At 47.3% G+C, this 15,820-nt stretch overlaps 1 long non-coding RNA gene across 1 annotated transcript; it reads left to right on the forward strand.

Annotated features, from left to right (window-relative positions):
• The first annotated feature begins 451 nt into the window (after window positions 1-451).
• Window positions 452-4,303, forward strand: LOC135534602 (uncharacterized). The gene is made up of 3 exons (XR_010454709.1): window positions 452-564; window positions 3,231-3,348; window positions 4,215-4,303. It is a non-coding gene; the product is annotated as an uncharacterized LOC135534602 (long non-coding RNA).
• The last annotated feature ends 11,517 nt before the right edge of the window (window positions 4,304-15,820 follow it).

A 15,820-nucleotide genomic window follows, 5' to 3' on the forward strand; every position in this document is an offset into this window, starting at 1 on the left:
GGTAGTGGGTGTGATATGATTTGGGGTTCTGTGGGGTGTGAGGTAGTGGATGTGATATGATTTGGGGTTCTGTGGGGTGTGAGGTAGTGGGTGTGGTATGATTTGGGGTTCTGTGGGGTGTGAGGTAGTGGGTGTGGTATGATTTGGGGTTCTGTGGGGTGTGAGGTAGTGGGTGTGATATGATTTGGGGTTCTGTGGGGTGTGAGGTAGTGGGTGTGGTATGATTTGGGGTTCTGTGGGGTGTGAGGTAGTGGGTGTGATATGATTTGGGGTTCTGTGGGGTGTGAGGTAGTGGGTGTGATATGATTTGGGGTTCTGTGGGGTGTGAGGTAGTGGGTGTGATATGATTTGGGGTTCTTTGGACTAATATAAGGTTGCCGTTTCAGTGAACCGTGTGGCTGTGTGGCTGTGAGTACAGTGTTATAGTTCAGTTCTAACTTGTTGTTGGGGATGTGTCATTATTTACCCTTTTGGTTTCTTACAGGAGAGAGTTTTCAGAGCTTTTGGAGAAGTATGGATCCAGCAGTAGTACTGGGTCAACACGCAACTCTCCCATCCAGCATGGTAGGACCTCCCTCCTCCCTCCATGTCCACATGGTAGGACCTCCCTCCTCCCTCCAAGTCCACATGGTAGGACCTCCCTCCTCCCTCTATGTCCACATGGTAGGACCTCCCTCCTCCCTCTATGTCCACATGGTAGGACCTCCCTCCTCCCTCTATGTCCACATGGTAGGACCTCCCTCCTCCCTCCCTGTCCACATGGTATAACACAACTCTCCCATCCAGCATGGTAGGACCTCCCTCCTCCCTCTATATCCACATGGTATGTCCTGTCTCCCCCCTCGATTTCAACAAGGTATAACACCCACAAATACTGTATATGTCCTGTCTCCCCCCTCTATTTCACACACACACACACACACACACACACACACACACACACACACACACACACACACACACACACACACACACACACACACACACACACACACACACACACACACACACACACACACACACACACACACACACACACACACACACACACACACACACGGCTGTGTAAAAAAAGGAGCGAATAACATTGTAGACATTTCTTAAAGGCTGACATTAGTTTTGCGTTGTAATGTCCAAATCAAAGACATCTATATAAGCACGGTAACATCCCTTCTGTAAGACAGGCAATTTCTGTTCCTGTCCGTTTCCTTTTGGATTTCAGGGCTAAAAAATAAATAGCATCGGGCAGCATGCAGAGTATTATTTAGCGCTTAGAGGAGATCAAGCTTCCTAAACTAAACACTTGTCAGAAAGTGCTTTATGAAGTCCAGGGGCAGCGTCTCTCTACTCCCATCCAGCGTTTAATAGGATATCTGTAGAGGCAGGAAACTGACTGAGGGGTCAGTCCTCTTTCATCATGTAGTAGCACCTATTTACACTGCCCTCTGGTGGAACGTCTGGAGACCCTGTTCGCATCCCAAGACCCTGTTACCTGTCTCTAGCTGTTCCCTGTCTTTAACTGTTCCCTGTCTCTAGCTGTTCCCTGTCTCTAGCTGTTCCCTGTCTCTAACTGTTCCCTGTCTCTAGCTGTTCCCTGTCTCTAACTGTTCCCTGTCTCTAACTGTTCCCTGTCTCTAGCTGTTCCCGGTCTTTAACTGTTCCCTGTCTCTAGCTGTTCCCTGTCTCTAGCTGTTCCCTGTCTCTAACTGTTCCCTGTCTCTAGCTGTTCCCGGTCTCTAACTGTTCCCTGTCTCTAGCTGTTCCCTGTCTCTAACTGTTCCCGGTCTCTAGCTGTTCCCTGTCTCTAGCTGTTCCATGTCTCTAGCTGTTCCCTGTCTCTAGCTGTTCCCTGTCTCTAGCTGTTCCCTGTCTCTAACTGTTCCCTGTCTCTAGCTGTTCCCTGTCTCTAACTGTTCCCGGTCTCTAACTGTTCCCTGTCTCTAGCTGTTCCCTGTCTCTAGCTGTTCCCTGTCTCTAACTGTTACCTGTCTCTAGCTGTTCCCTGTCTCTAGCTGTTCCCGGTCTCTAGCTGTTCCCTGTCTCTAGCTGTTCCCTGTCTCTAGCTGTTCCCGGTCTCTAACTGTTCCCTGTCTCTAACTGTTCCCTGTCTCTAACTGTTCCCTGTCTTTAACTGTTCCCTGTTTCTAGCTGTTCCCTGTCTCTAGCTGTTCCCTGTCTCTAACTGTTCCCTGTCTCTAACTGTTCCCTGTCTCTAGCTGTTCCCTGCCTCTAGCTGTTCCCTGTCTCTAGCTGTTCCCTGTCTCTAACTGTTCCCTGTCTCTAGCTGTTCCCTGTCTCTAACTGTTCCCTGTCTCTAGCTGTTCCCTGTCTCTAACTGTTCCCTGTCTCTAGCTGTTCCCTGTCTCTAACTGTTCCCGGTCTCTAGCTGTTCCCTGTCTCTAGCTGTTCCCTGTCTCTAACTGTTCCCTGTCTCTAACTGTTCCCTGTCTCTAGCTGTTCCCTGTCTCTAGCTGTTCCCTGTCTCTAACTGTTACCTGTCTCTAGCTGTTCCCTGTCTCTAACTGTTCCCGGTCTCTAACTGTTCCCTGTCTCTAACTGTTCCCTGCCTCTAACTGTTCCCTGTCTTTAACTGTTCCCTGTTTCTAGCTGTTCCCTGTCTCTAGCTGTTCCCTGTCTCTAACTGTTCCCTGTCTCTAACTGTTCCCTGTCTCTAGCTGTTCCCTGTGTCTAGCTGTTCCCTGTCTCTAGCTGTTCCCTGTCTCTAGCTGTTCCCTGTCTGGAACTGTTCCCTGTCTCTAGTTGTTCCCTGTCTCTAGCTGTTCCCGGTCTCTAGCTGTTCCCGGTCTCTAGCTGTTCCCGGTCTCTAGCTGTTCCCTGTCTCTAACTGTCCCCTGTCTCTAACTGTCACCTGTCTCTAACTGTTCCCTGTCTCTAGCTGTTCCCTGTCTCTAACTGTTCCCTGTCTCTAGCTGTTCCCTGTCTCTAGCTGTTCCCTGTCTCTAGATGTTCCCTGTCTCTAGCTGTTCCCCGTCTCTAGCTGTTCCCCGTCTCTAGCTGTTACCCGTCTCTAGCTGTTACCCGTCTCTAGCTGTTACCCGTCTCTAGCTGTTCCCCGTCTCTAGCTGTTCCCTGTCTCTAGCTGTTCCCTGTCTCTAGCTGTTCCCTGTCTCTAGCTGTTCCCTGTCTCTAACTGTTCCCTGTCTCTAACTGTTACCTGTCTCTAGCTGTTCCCAGTCTCTAACTGTGACCTGTCTCTCCTCCTTTCTAAGCAGGCAGATATCTGGACAGCACATCGTCCGGGTCTTCGTCACGCTCCCAGAGTCCTTTGCTTTTGAGTCCTGCTGGCTCTCAGAGCACCTACAACAACCCTCTACTGCGCTCCCTCAGGTATAGCTATTGTAGCTAATTCAGGGGGTAGCTCCGACTGGGACTCAACCGGGTCCAGGGATTGTCAACCCAACACGTTAGCCGCTATGCCAAGAGATCCAAACCTCTTGACAAGGAGGCCAGGAGTTGTGTTCATCTCACTACAATATAGTACAGTTCAACCTTTGATGTTGATGTATCTACCATATGAATGGGTTGTACAGTCAGTTCACCTGTTAGTTCACCTGTTAGTTCACCTGTTAGTTCACCTGTCAGTTCACCTGTCAGTTCACCTGTTAGTTCACCTGTTAGTTCACCTGTTAGTTCACCTGTCAGTTCACCTGTCAGTTCACCTGTCTGTTCACCTGTAGGTTTACCTGTCAGTTCACCTGTCAGTTCACCTGTTAGTTCACCTGTCAGTTCACCTGTTAGTTCACCTGTCAGTTCACCTGTTAGTTCACCTGTTAGTTCACCTGTTAGTTCACCTGTCAGTTCACCTGTCAGTTCACCTGTCTGTTCACCTGTCTGTTCACCTGTTAGTTCACCTGTTAGTTCACCTGTCAGTTCACCTGTAGGTTTACCTGTCAGTTCACCTGTTAGTTCACCTGTTAGTTCACCTGTTAGTTCACCTGTTAGTTCACCTGTCAGTTCACCTGTCAGTTCACCTGTTAGTTCACCTGTTAGTTCACCTGTCAGTTCACCTGTCAGTTCACCTGTCAGTTCACCTGTTAGTTCACCTGTCAGTTCACCTGTCAGTTCACCTGTAGGTTTACCTGTTAGTTCACCTGTTAGTTCACCTGTGTTGCTGTGACTGGGTGTGTATTTGAGAGAGTTTGTATGTGTCTGTCTGTCTTACAGTATGTAATATGTCCTCCTCCTGTCTCCAGTCACCCAGGAGAGGGTGTGATCCAGCTGATCTCTGTAGCCCGCTCCTCTAGTCTGGGCATCGCCATCGGCGGAGGCTCCAATAGGCCGGACGGCCCTGCGGTCTTCATCCAGGAGGTTCTGTCTGGGGGAGACTGCCACAAGGTGAGTCACAGGGTGGAGAAACCCTTCTCATAGATTCACCTCATAACAGATACTGTAGTCATAGTTACCTCCACTGGGATGAAATGAACCAGACTCACACCACTGGTAGAACCAGTCAACGATGAATATGGAAGAGTTACATTAGACATGTCGACATGGTAACGTCAATCTGCTCTACTTAGAAATGGAGTTACATTAGACATGTCGACATGGTAACATCAATCTGCTCTACTTAGACATGGAGTTACATTAGACATGTTGACATGGTAACGTCAATCTGCTGTACTTAGACATGGAGTTACATTAGACATGTCGACATGGTAACGTCAATCTGCTCTACTTAGACATGGAGTTACATTAGACATGTCGACATGGTAACGTCAATCTGCTCTACTTAGACATGGAGTTACATTAGACATGTTGACATGGTAACGTCAATCTGCTGTACTTAGACAGGGAGTTACATTAGACATGTCGACATGGTAACGTCAATCTGCTCTACCTAGACATGGAGTTACATTAGACATGTCGACATGGTAACGACAATCTGCTCTACTTAGACATGGAGTTACATTAGGCATGTCGACATGGTAACGTCAATCTGCTCTACTTAGACATGGAGTTACATTAGGCATGTCGACATGGTAACATCAATCTGCTGTACTTAGAAATGGAGTTACATTAGACATGTCGACATGGTAACGTCAATCTGCTGTACTTAGACATGGAGTTACATTAGGCATGTCGACATGGTAACGTCAATCTGCTGTACTTAGACATGGAGTTACATTAGACATGTCGACATGGTAACGTCAATCTGCTGTACTTAGACATGGAGTTAGGCATGTCGACACACCATGCTGACCAATGGTTTAAAGCCGTTCCTATCGCCTCTGACCAGAACATCGGCCCTCATTTTCTGTTAATTTCCAAATAACACTTCATATTGAAACTGCACAACCAGCCCCGTTGGTCAACAGCCAGCAGGGTGGTCTCTTAACAGACCTCAACCAGCCCCGTTGGTCAACAGTCAGCAGGGTGGTCTCTTAACAGACCCACAACACTGTGTTAGAAGTATATAACTACTGGACCTCTTCACACCAAGGTGTTGACACAACACTGTGTTAGAAGTATATAACTACTGGACCTCTTCACACCAAGGTCTTGACACAACACTGTTAGAAGTATATAACTACTGGACCTCTTCACACCAAGGTGTTGACACGACACTGTGTTAGAAGTATATAACTACTGGACCTCTTCACACCAAGGTGTTGACACAACACTGTTAGAAGTATATAACTACTGGACCTCTTCACACCAAGGTGTTGACACGACACTGTGTTAGAAGTATATATCTGATACTGGACCTCTTCACACCAAGGTGTTGAGACGACACTGTGTTAGAAGTATATAACTACTGGACCTCTTCACACCAAGGTGTTGACACAACACTGTGTTAGAAGTATATAACTACTGGACCTCTTCACACCAAGGTCTTGACACAACACTGTTAGAAGTATATAACTACTGGACCTCTTCACACCAAGGTGTTGACACGACACTGTGTTAGAAGTATATAACTACTGGACCTCTTCACACCAAGGTGTTGACACAACACTGTTAGAAGTATATAACTGATACTGGACCTCTTCACACCAAGGTGTTGACACGACACTGTGTTAGAAGTATATAACTACTGGACCTCTACACACCAAGGTGTTGACACGACACTGTTAGAAGTATATAACTACTGGACCTCTTCACACCAAGGTGTTGACACGACACTGTGTTAGAAGTATATATCTGATACTGGACCTCTTCACACCAAGGTGTTGAGACGACACTGTGTTAGAAGTATATAACTACTGGACCTCTTCACACCAAGGTGTTGAGACGACACTGTGTTAGAAGTATATAACTACTGGACCTCTTCACACCAAGGTGTTGAGACGACACTGTGTTAGAAGTATATAACTACTGGACCTCTTCACACCAAGGTGTTGACACAACACTGTTAGAAGTATATAACTACTGGACCTCTTCACACCAAGGTGTTGACACGACACTGTGTTAGAAGTATATATCTGATACTGGACCTCTTCACACCAAGGTGTTGAGACGACACTGTGTTAGAAGTATATAACTACTGGACCTCTTCACACCAAGGTGTTGACACGACACTGTGTTATAAGTATATAACTACTGGACCTCTTCACACCAAGGTGTTGACACAACACTGTGTTAGAAGTATATAACTGATATTGGACCTCTTCACACCAAGGTGTTGACACAACACTGTTAGAAGTATATAACTGATACTGGACCTCTTCACACCAAGGTGTTGACACGACACTGTGTTAGAAGTATATAACTACTGGACCTCTTCACACCAAGGTGTTGACACGACACTGTGTTAGAAGTATATATCTGATACTGGACCTCTTCACACCAAGGTGTTGAGACGACACTGTGTTAGAAGTATATAACTACTGGACCTCTTCACACCAAGGTGTTGAGATGACACTGTTAGAAGTATATAACTACTGGACCTCTTCACACCAAGGTGTTGAGACGACACTGTGTTAGAAGTATATAACTACTGGACCTCTTCACACCAAGGTGTTGAGACGACACTGTGTTAGAAGTATATAACTACTGGACCTCTTCACACCAAGGTGTTGACACAACACTGTGTTAGAAGTATATAACTACTGGACCTCTTCACACCAAGGTGTTGACACGGCACTGTGTTAGAAGTATATAACTACTGGACCTCTTCACACCAAGGTGTTGACACAACACTGTTAGAAGTATATAACTACTGGACCTCTTCACACCAAGGTGTTGACACGACACTGTGTTAGAAGTATATAACTACTGGACCTCTTCACACCAAGGTGTTGACACGACACTGTGTTAGAAGTATATAACTACTGGACCTCTTCACACCAAGGTGTTGACACGACACTGTGTTAGAAGTATATAACTACTGGACCTCTTCACACCAAGGTGTTGACACAACACTGTTAGAAGTATATAACTACTGGACCTCTTCACACCAAGGTGTTGACACGACACTGTTAGAAGTATATAACTACTGGACCTCTTCACACCAAGGTGTTGACACGACACTGTGTTATAAGTATATAACTACTGGACCTCTTCACACCAAGGTGTTGACACAACACTGTTAGAAGTATATAACTACTGGACCTCTTCACACCAAGGTGTTGACACGACACTGTGTTATAAGTATATAACTACTGGACCTCTTCACACCAAGGTGTTGACACGACACTGTGTTAGAAGTATATAACTACTGGACCTCTTCACACCAAGGTGTTGACACAACACTGTGTTAGAAGTACGCTACACTGTTCTCCTGCCTAATGTTGCAACCTTTTCACTCTTAAATGAGAAATGCATTCACACATCTGGAGATTGCTTTGCAGGAAGAAGAAGCTCCAACACACTGTCTTTACAAAGTTTCACAAGTGAAAGCAACAGTAACCATTAACGTCTGTCCTGTTCAACTGTCTTGCTGGATGGAAGACAGACAGCGTGAGGTTACCAGTATAGTCTGTCCTGTTTAACTGGATGGGAGACAGACAGCGTGAGGTTACCAGTATAGTCTGTCCTGTTCAACTGTCTTGCTGGTTTGGAGACAGACAGCGTGAGGTTACCAGTAACAACTGTCCTGTTCAACTGGATGGGAGACAGACAGCGTGAGGTTACCAGTATAGTCTGTCCTGTTCAACTGGATGGGAGACAGACAGCGTGAGGTTACCAGTATAGTCTGTCCTGTTTAACTGGATGGGCGACAGACAGCGTGAGGTTACCAGTATAGTCTGTCCTGTTTAACTGGATGGGAGACAGACAGCGTGAGGTTACCAGTATAGTCTGTCCTGTTTAACTGGATGGGAGACAGACAGTGTGAGGTTACCAGTATAGTCTGTCCTGTTTAACTGGATGGGAGACAGACAGCGTGAGGTTACCAGTATAGTCTGTCCTGTTTAACTGGATGGGCGACAGACAGCGTGTGGTTATCAGTATAGTCTGTCCTGTTTAACTGGATGGGAGACAGACAGCGTGAGGTTACCAGTATAGTCTGTCCTGTTCAACTGGATGGGAGACAGACAGCGTGAGGTTACCAGTATAGTCTGTCCTGTTTAACTGGATGGGAGACAGACAGCGTGAGGTTACCAGTATAGTCTGTCCTGTTTAACTGGATGGGAGACAGACAGCGTGAGGTTACCAGTAACATCTGTCCTGTTTAACTGGATGGGAGACAGACAGCGTGAGGTTACCAGTATAGTCTGTCCTGTTCAACTGGATGGGAGACAGACAGCGTGAGGTTACCAGTATAGTCTGTCCTGTTTAACTGGATGGGAGACAGACAGCGTGAGGTTACCAGTATAGTCTGTCCTGTTTAACTGGATGGGAGACAGACAGCGTGAGGTTACCAGTATAGTCTGTCCTGTTTAACTGGATGGGAGACAGACAGCGTGAGGTTACCAGTATAGTCTGTCCTGTTTAACTGGATGGGAGACAGACAGCGTGAGGTTACCAGTATAGTCTGTCCTGTTTAACTGGATGGGAGACAGACAGCGTGAGGTTACCAGTATAGTCTGTCCTGTTTAACTGGATGGGAGACAGACAGCGTGAGGTTACCAGTATAGTCTGTCCTGTTTAACTGGATGGGAGACAGACAGCGTGAGGTTACCAGTATAGTCTGTCCTGTTTAACTGGATGGGAGACAGACAGCGTGAGGTTACCAGTATAGTCTGTCCTGTTTAACTGGATGGGAGACAGACAGCGTGAGGTTACCAGTATAGTCTGTCCTGTTTAACTGGATGGGAGACAGACAGCGTGAGGTTACCAGTATAGTCTGTCCTGTTTAACTGGATGGGAGACAGACAGCGTGAGGTTACCAGTATAGTCTGTCCTGTTCAACTGGATGGGAGACAGACAGCATGAGGTTACCAGTATAGTCTGTCCTGTTTAACTGTCTTGCTGGATGGGAGACAGACAGCGTGAGGTTACCAGTATAGTCTGTCCTGTTTAACTGTCTTGCTGGATGGGAGACAGACAGCGTGAGGTTACCAGCATAGTCTGTCCTGTTTAACTGGATGGGAGACAGACAGCGTGAGGTTACCAGTATAGTCTGTCCTGTTTAACTGGATGGGAGACAGACAGCGTGAGGTTACCAGTATAGTCTGTCCTGTTTAACTGGATGGGAGACAGACAGTGTGAGGTTACCAGTATAGTCTGTCCTGTTTAACTGGATGGGAGACAGACAGCGTGAGGTTACCAGTATAGTCTGTCCTGTTTAACTGGATGGGCGACAGACAGCGTGTGGTTATCAGTATAGTCTGTCCTGTTTAACTGGATGGGAGACAGACAGCGTGAGGTTACCAGTATAGTCTGTCCTGTTTAACTGGATGGGAGACAGACAGCGTGAGGTTACCAGTATAGTCTGTCCTGTTTAACTGGATGGGAGACAGACAGTGTGAGGTTACCAGTATAGTCTGTCCTGTTTAACTGGATGGGAGACAGACAGCGTGAGGTTACCAGTATAGTCTGTCCTGTTTAACTGGATGGGCGACAGACAGCGTGTGGTTATCAGTATAGTCTGTCCTGTTTAACTGGATGGGAGACAGACAGCGTGAGGTTACCAGTAACATCTGTCCTGTTTAACTGGATGGGAGACAGACAGCGTGAGGTTACCAGTATAGTCTGTCCTGTTTAACTGGATGGGAGACAGACAGTGTGAGGTTACCAGTATAGTCTGTCCTGTTTAACTGGATGGGAGACAGACAGCGTGAGGTTACCAGTATAGTCTGTCCTGTTTAACTGGATGGGAGACAGACAGCGTGAGGTTACCAGTATAGTCTGTCCTGTTTAACTGGATGGGAGACAGACAGCGTGAGGTTACCAGTATAGTCTGTCCTGTTTAACTGGATGGGAGACAGACAGCGTGAGGTTACCAGTATAGTCTGTCCTGTTTAACTGGATGGGAGACAGACAGCGTGAGGTTACCAGTATAGTCTGTCCTGTTTAACTGGATGGGAGACAGACAGCGTGAGGTTACCAGTATAGTCTGTCCTGTTTAACTGGATGGGAGACAGACAGCGTGAGGTTACCAGTATAGTCTGTCCTGTTTAACTGGATGGGAGACAGACAGCGTGAGGTTACCAGTATAGTCTGTCCTGTTCAACTGGATGGGAGACAGACAGCATGAGGTTACCAGTATAGTCTGTCCTGTTTAACTGTCTTGCTGGATGGGAGACAGACAGCGTGAGGTTACCAGTATAGTCTGTCCTGTTTAACTGTCTTGCTGGATGGGAGACAGACAGCGTGAGGTTACCAGCATAGTCTGTCCTGTTTAACTGGATGGGAGACAGACAGCGTGAGGTTACCAGTATAGTCTGTCCTGTTTAACTGGATGGGAGACAGACAGCGTGAGGTTACCAGTATAGTCTGTCCTGTTTAACTGGATGGGAGACAGACAGTGTGAGGTTACCAGTATAGTCTGTCCTGTTTAACTGGATGGGAGACAGACAGCGTGAGGTTACCAGTATAGTCTGTCCTGTTTAACTGGATGGGCGACAGACAGCGTGTGGTTATCAGTATAGTCTGTCCTGTTTAACTGGATGGGAGACAGACAGCGTGAGGTTACCAGTATAGTCTGTCCTGTTTAACTGGATGGGAGACAGACAGCGTGAGGTTACCAGTATAGTCTGTCCTGTTTAACTGGATGGGAGACAGACAGTGTGAGGTTACCAGTATAGTCTGTCCTGTTTAACTGGATGGGAGACAGACAGCGTGAGGTTACCAGTATAGTCTGTCCTGTTTAACTGGATGGGCGACAGACAGCGTGTGGTTATCAGTATAGTCTGTCCTGTTTAACTGGATGGGAGACAGACAGCGTGAGGTTACCAGTATAGTCTGTCCTGTTCAACTGGATGGGAGACAGACAGCGTGAGGTTACCAGTATAGTCTGTCCTGTTTAACTGGATGGGAGACAGACAGCGTGAGGTTACCAGTATAGTCTGTCCTGTTTAACTGGATGGGAGACAGACAGCGTGAGGTTACCAGTAACATCTGTCCTGTTTAACTGGATGGGAGACAGACAGCGTGAGGTTACCAGTATAGTCTGTCCTGTTCAACTGGATGGGAGACAGACAGCGTGAGGTTACCAGTATAGTCTGTCCTGTTTAACTGGATGGGAGACAGACAGCGTGAGGTTACCAGTATAGTCTGTCCTGTTTAACTGGATGGGAGACAGACAGCGTGAGGTTACCAGTATAGTCTGTCCTGTTCAACTGGATGGGAGACAGACAGCGTGAGGTTACCAGTATAGTCTGTCCTGTTTAACTGGATGGGAGACAGACAGCGTGAGGTTACCAGTATAGTCTGTCCTGTTTAACTGGATGGGAGACAGACAGCGTGAGGTTACCAGTAACATCTGTCCTGTTTAACTGGATGGGAGACAGACAGCGTGAGGTTACCAGTATAGTCTGTCCTGTTTAACTGGATGGGAGACAGACAGCGTGAGGTTACCAGTATAGTCTGTCCTGTTTAACTGGATGGGAGACAGACAGCGTGAGGTTACCAGTATAGTCTGTCCTGTTTAACTGGATGGGAGACAGACAGCGTGAGGTTACCAGTATAGTCTGTCCTGTTTAACTGGATGGGAGACAGACAGCGTGAGGTTACCAGTATAGTCTGTCCTGTTTAACTGGATGGGAGACAGACAGCGTGAGGTTACCAGTATAGTCTGTCCTGTTTAACTGGATGGGAGACAGACAGCGTGAGGTTACCAGTATAGTCTGTCCTGTTTAACTGGATGGGAGACAGACAGCGTGAGGTTACCAGTATAGTCTGTCCTGTTTAACTGGATGGGAGACAGACAGCGTGAGGTTACCAGTATAGTCTGTCCTGTTTAACTGGATGGGAGACAGACAGCGTGAGGTTACCAGTATAGTCTGTCCTGTTTAACTGGATGGGAGACAGACAGCGTGAGGTTACCAGTATAGTCTGTCCTGTTTAACTGGATGGGAGACAGACAGCGTGAGGTTACCAGTATAGTCTGTCCTGTTTAACTGGATGGGAGACAGACAGCGTGAGGTTACCAGTATAGTCTGTCCTGTTCAACTGGATGGGAGACAGACAGCATGAGGTTACCAGTATAGTCTGTCCTGTTTAACTGTCTTGCTGGATGGGAGACAGACAGCGTGAGGTTACCAGTATAGTCTGTCCTGTTTAACTGTCTTGCTGGATGGGAGACAGACAGCGTGAGGTTACCAGCATAGTCTGTCCTGTTTAACTGGATGGGAGACAGACAGCGTGAGGTTACCAGTATAGTCTGTCCTGTTTAACTGGATGGGAGACAGACAGCGTGAGGTTACCAGTATAGTCTGTCCTGTTTAACTGGATGGGAGACAGACAGTGTGAGGTTACCAGTATAGTCTGTCCTGTTTAACTGGATGGGAGACAGACAGCGTGAGGTTACCAGTATAGTCTGTCCTGTTTAACTGGATGGGCGACAGACAGCGTGTGGTTATCAGTATAGTCTGTCCTGTTTAACTGGATGGGAGACAGACAGCGTGAGGTTACCAGTATAGTCTGTCCTGTTTAACTGGATGGGAGACAGACAGCGTGAGGTTACCAGTATAGTCTGTCCTGTTTAACTGGATGGGAGACAGACAGTGTGAGGTTACCAGTATAGTCTGTCCTGTTTAACTGGATGGGAGACAGACAGCGTGAGGTTACCAGTATAGTCTGTCCTGTTTAACTGGATGGGCGACAGACAGCGTGTGGTTATCAGTATAGTCTGTCCTGTTTAACTGGATGGGAGACAGACAGCGTGAGGTTACCAGTATAGTCTGTCCTGTTCAACTGGATGGGAGACAGACAGCGTGAGGTTACCAGTATAGTCTGTCCTGTTTAACTGGATGGGAGACAGACAGCGTGAGGTTACCAGTATAGTCTGTCCTGTTTAACTGGATGGGAGACAGACAGCGTGAGGTTACCAGTAACATCTGTCCTGTTTAACTGGATGGGAGACAGACAGCGTGAGGTTACCAGTATAGTCTGTCCTGTTCAACTGGATGGGAGACAGACAGCGTGAGGTTACCAGTATAGTCTGTCCTGTTTAACTGGATGGGAGACAGACAGCGTGAGGTTACCAGTATAGTCTGTCCTGTTTAACTGGATGGGAGACAGACAGCGTGAGGTTACCAGTATAGTCTGTCCTGTTTAACTGGATGGGAGACAGACAGCGTGAGGTTACCAGTATAGTCTGTCCTGTTTAACTGGATGGGAGACAGACAGCGTGAGGTTACCAGTATAGTCTGTCCTGTTTAACTGGATGGGAGACAGACAGCGTGAGGTTACCAGTATAGTCTGTCCTGTTTAACTGGATGGGAGACAGACAGCGTGAGGTTACCAGTATAGTCTGTCCTGTTTAACTGGATGGGAGACAGACAGCGTGAGGTTACCAGTATAGTCTGTCCTGTTTAACTGGATGGGAGACAGACAGCGTGAGGTTACCAGTATAGTCTGTCCTGTTTAACTGGATGGGAGACAGACAGCGTGAGGTTACCAGTATAGTCTGTCCTGTTTAACTGGATGGGAGACAGACAGCGTGAGGTTACCAGTATAGTCTGTCCTGTTCAACTGGATGGGAGACAGACAGCATGAGGTTACCAGTATAGTCTGTCCTGTTTAACTGTCTTGCTGGATGGGAGACAGACAGCGTGAGGTTACCAGTATAGTCTGTCCTGTTTAACTGTCTTGCTGGATGGGAGACAGACAGCGTGAGGTTACCAGCATAGTCTGTCCTGTTTAACTGGATGGGAGACAGACAGCGTGAGGTTACCAGTATAGTCTGTCCTGTTTAACTGGATGGGAGACAGACAGCGTGAGGTTACCAGTATAGTCTGTCCTGTTTAACTGGATGGGAGACAGACAGTGTGAGGTTACCAGTATAGTCTGTCCTGTTTAACTGGATGGGAGACAGACAGCGTGAGGTTACCAGTATAGTCTGTCCTGTTTAACTGGATGGGCGACAGACAGCGTGTGGTTATCAATATAGTCTGTCCTGTTTAACTGGATGGGAGACAGACAGCGTGATGTTACCAGTATAGTCTGTCCTGTTTAACTGGATGGGAGACAGACAGCGTGAGGTTACCAGTATAGTCTGTCCTGTTTAACTGGATGGGAGACAGACAGTGTGAGGTTACCAGTATAGTCTGTCCTGTTTAACTGGATGGGAGACAGACAGCGTGAGGTTACCAGTATAGTCTGTCCTGTTTAACTGGATGGGCGACAGACAGCGTGTGGTTATCAGTATAGTCTGTCCTGTTTAACTGGATGGGAGACAGACAGCGTGAGGTTACCAGTATAGTCTGTCCTGTTCAACTGGATGGGAGACAGACAGCGTGAGGTTACCAGTATAGTCTGTCCTGTTTAACTGGATGGGAGACAGACAGCGTGAGGTTACCAGTATAGTCTGTCCTGTTTAACTGGATGGGAGACAGACAGCGTGAGGTTACCAGTAACATCTGTCCTGTTTAACTGGATGGGAGACAGACAGCGTGAGGTTACCAGTATAGTCTGTCCTGTTCAACTGGATGGGAGACAGACAGCGTGAGGTTACCAGTATAGTCTGTCCTGTTTAACTGGATGGGAGACAGACAGCGTGAGGTTACCAGTATAGTCTGTCCTGTTTAACTGGATGGGAGACAGACAGCGTGAGGTTACCAGTATAGTCTGTCCTGTTTAACTGGATGGGAGACAGACAGCGTGAGGTTACCAGTATAGTCTGTCCTGTTTAACTGGATGGGAGACAGACAGCGTGAGGTTACCAGTATAGTCTGTCCTGTTTAACTGGATGGGAGACAGACAGCGTGAGGTTACCAGTATAGTCTGTCCTGTTTAACTGGATGGGAGACAGACAGCGTGAGGTTACCAGTATAGTCTGTCCTGTTTAACTGGATGGGAGACAGACAGCGTGAGGTTACCAGTATAGTCTGTCCTGTTCAACTGGATGGAAGACAGACAGCGTGAGGTTACCAGTATAGTCTGTCCTGTTTAACTGGATGGGAGACAGACAGCGTGAGGTTACCAGTATAGTCTGTCCTGTTCAACTGTCTTGCTGGATGGGCGACAGACAGCGTGAGGTTACCAGTATAGTCTGTCCTGTTTAACTGTCTTGCTGGATGGGAGACAGACAGCGTGAGGTTACCAGTATAGTCTGTCCTGTTCAACTGGATGGAAGACAGACAGCGTGAGGTTACCAGTATAGTCTGTCCTGTTCAACTGTCTTGCTGGTTTGGAGACAGACAGCGTGAGGTTACCAGTATAGTCTGTCCTGTTTAACTGGATGGGAGACAGACAGCGTGAGGTTACCAGTATAGTCTGTCCTGTTCAACTGGATGGGAGACAGACAGCGTGA

This window comes from Oncorhynchus masou, unplaced genomic scaffold, assembly GCF_036934945.1.
Source record: "Oncorhynchus masou masou isolate Uvic2021 unplaced genomic scaffold, UVic_Omas_1.1 unplaced_scaffold_3642, whole genome shotgun sequence".
In the NCBI taxonomy this organism is placed as follows: Eukaryota; Metazoa; Chordata; class Actinopteri; order Salmoniformes; family Salmonidae; genus Oncorhynchus; species Oncorhynchus masou.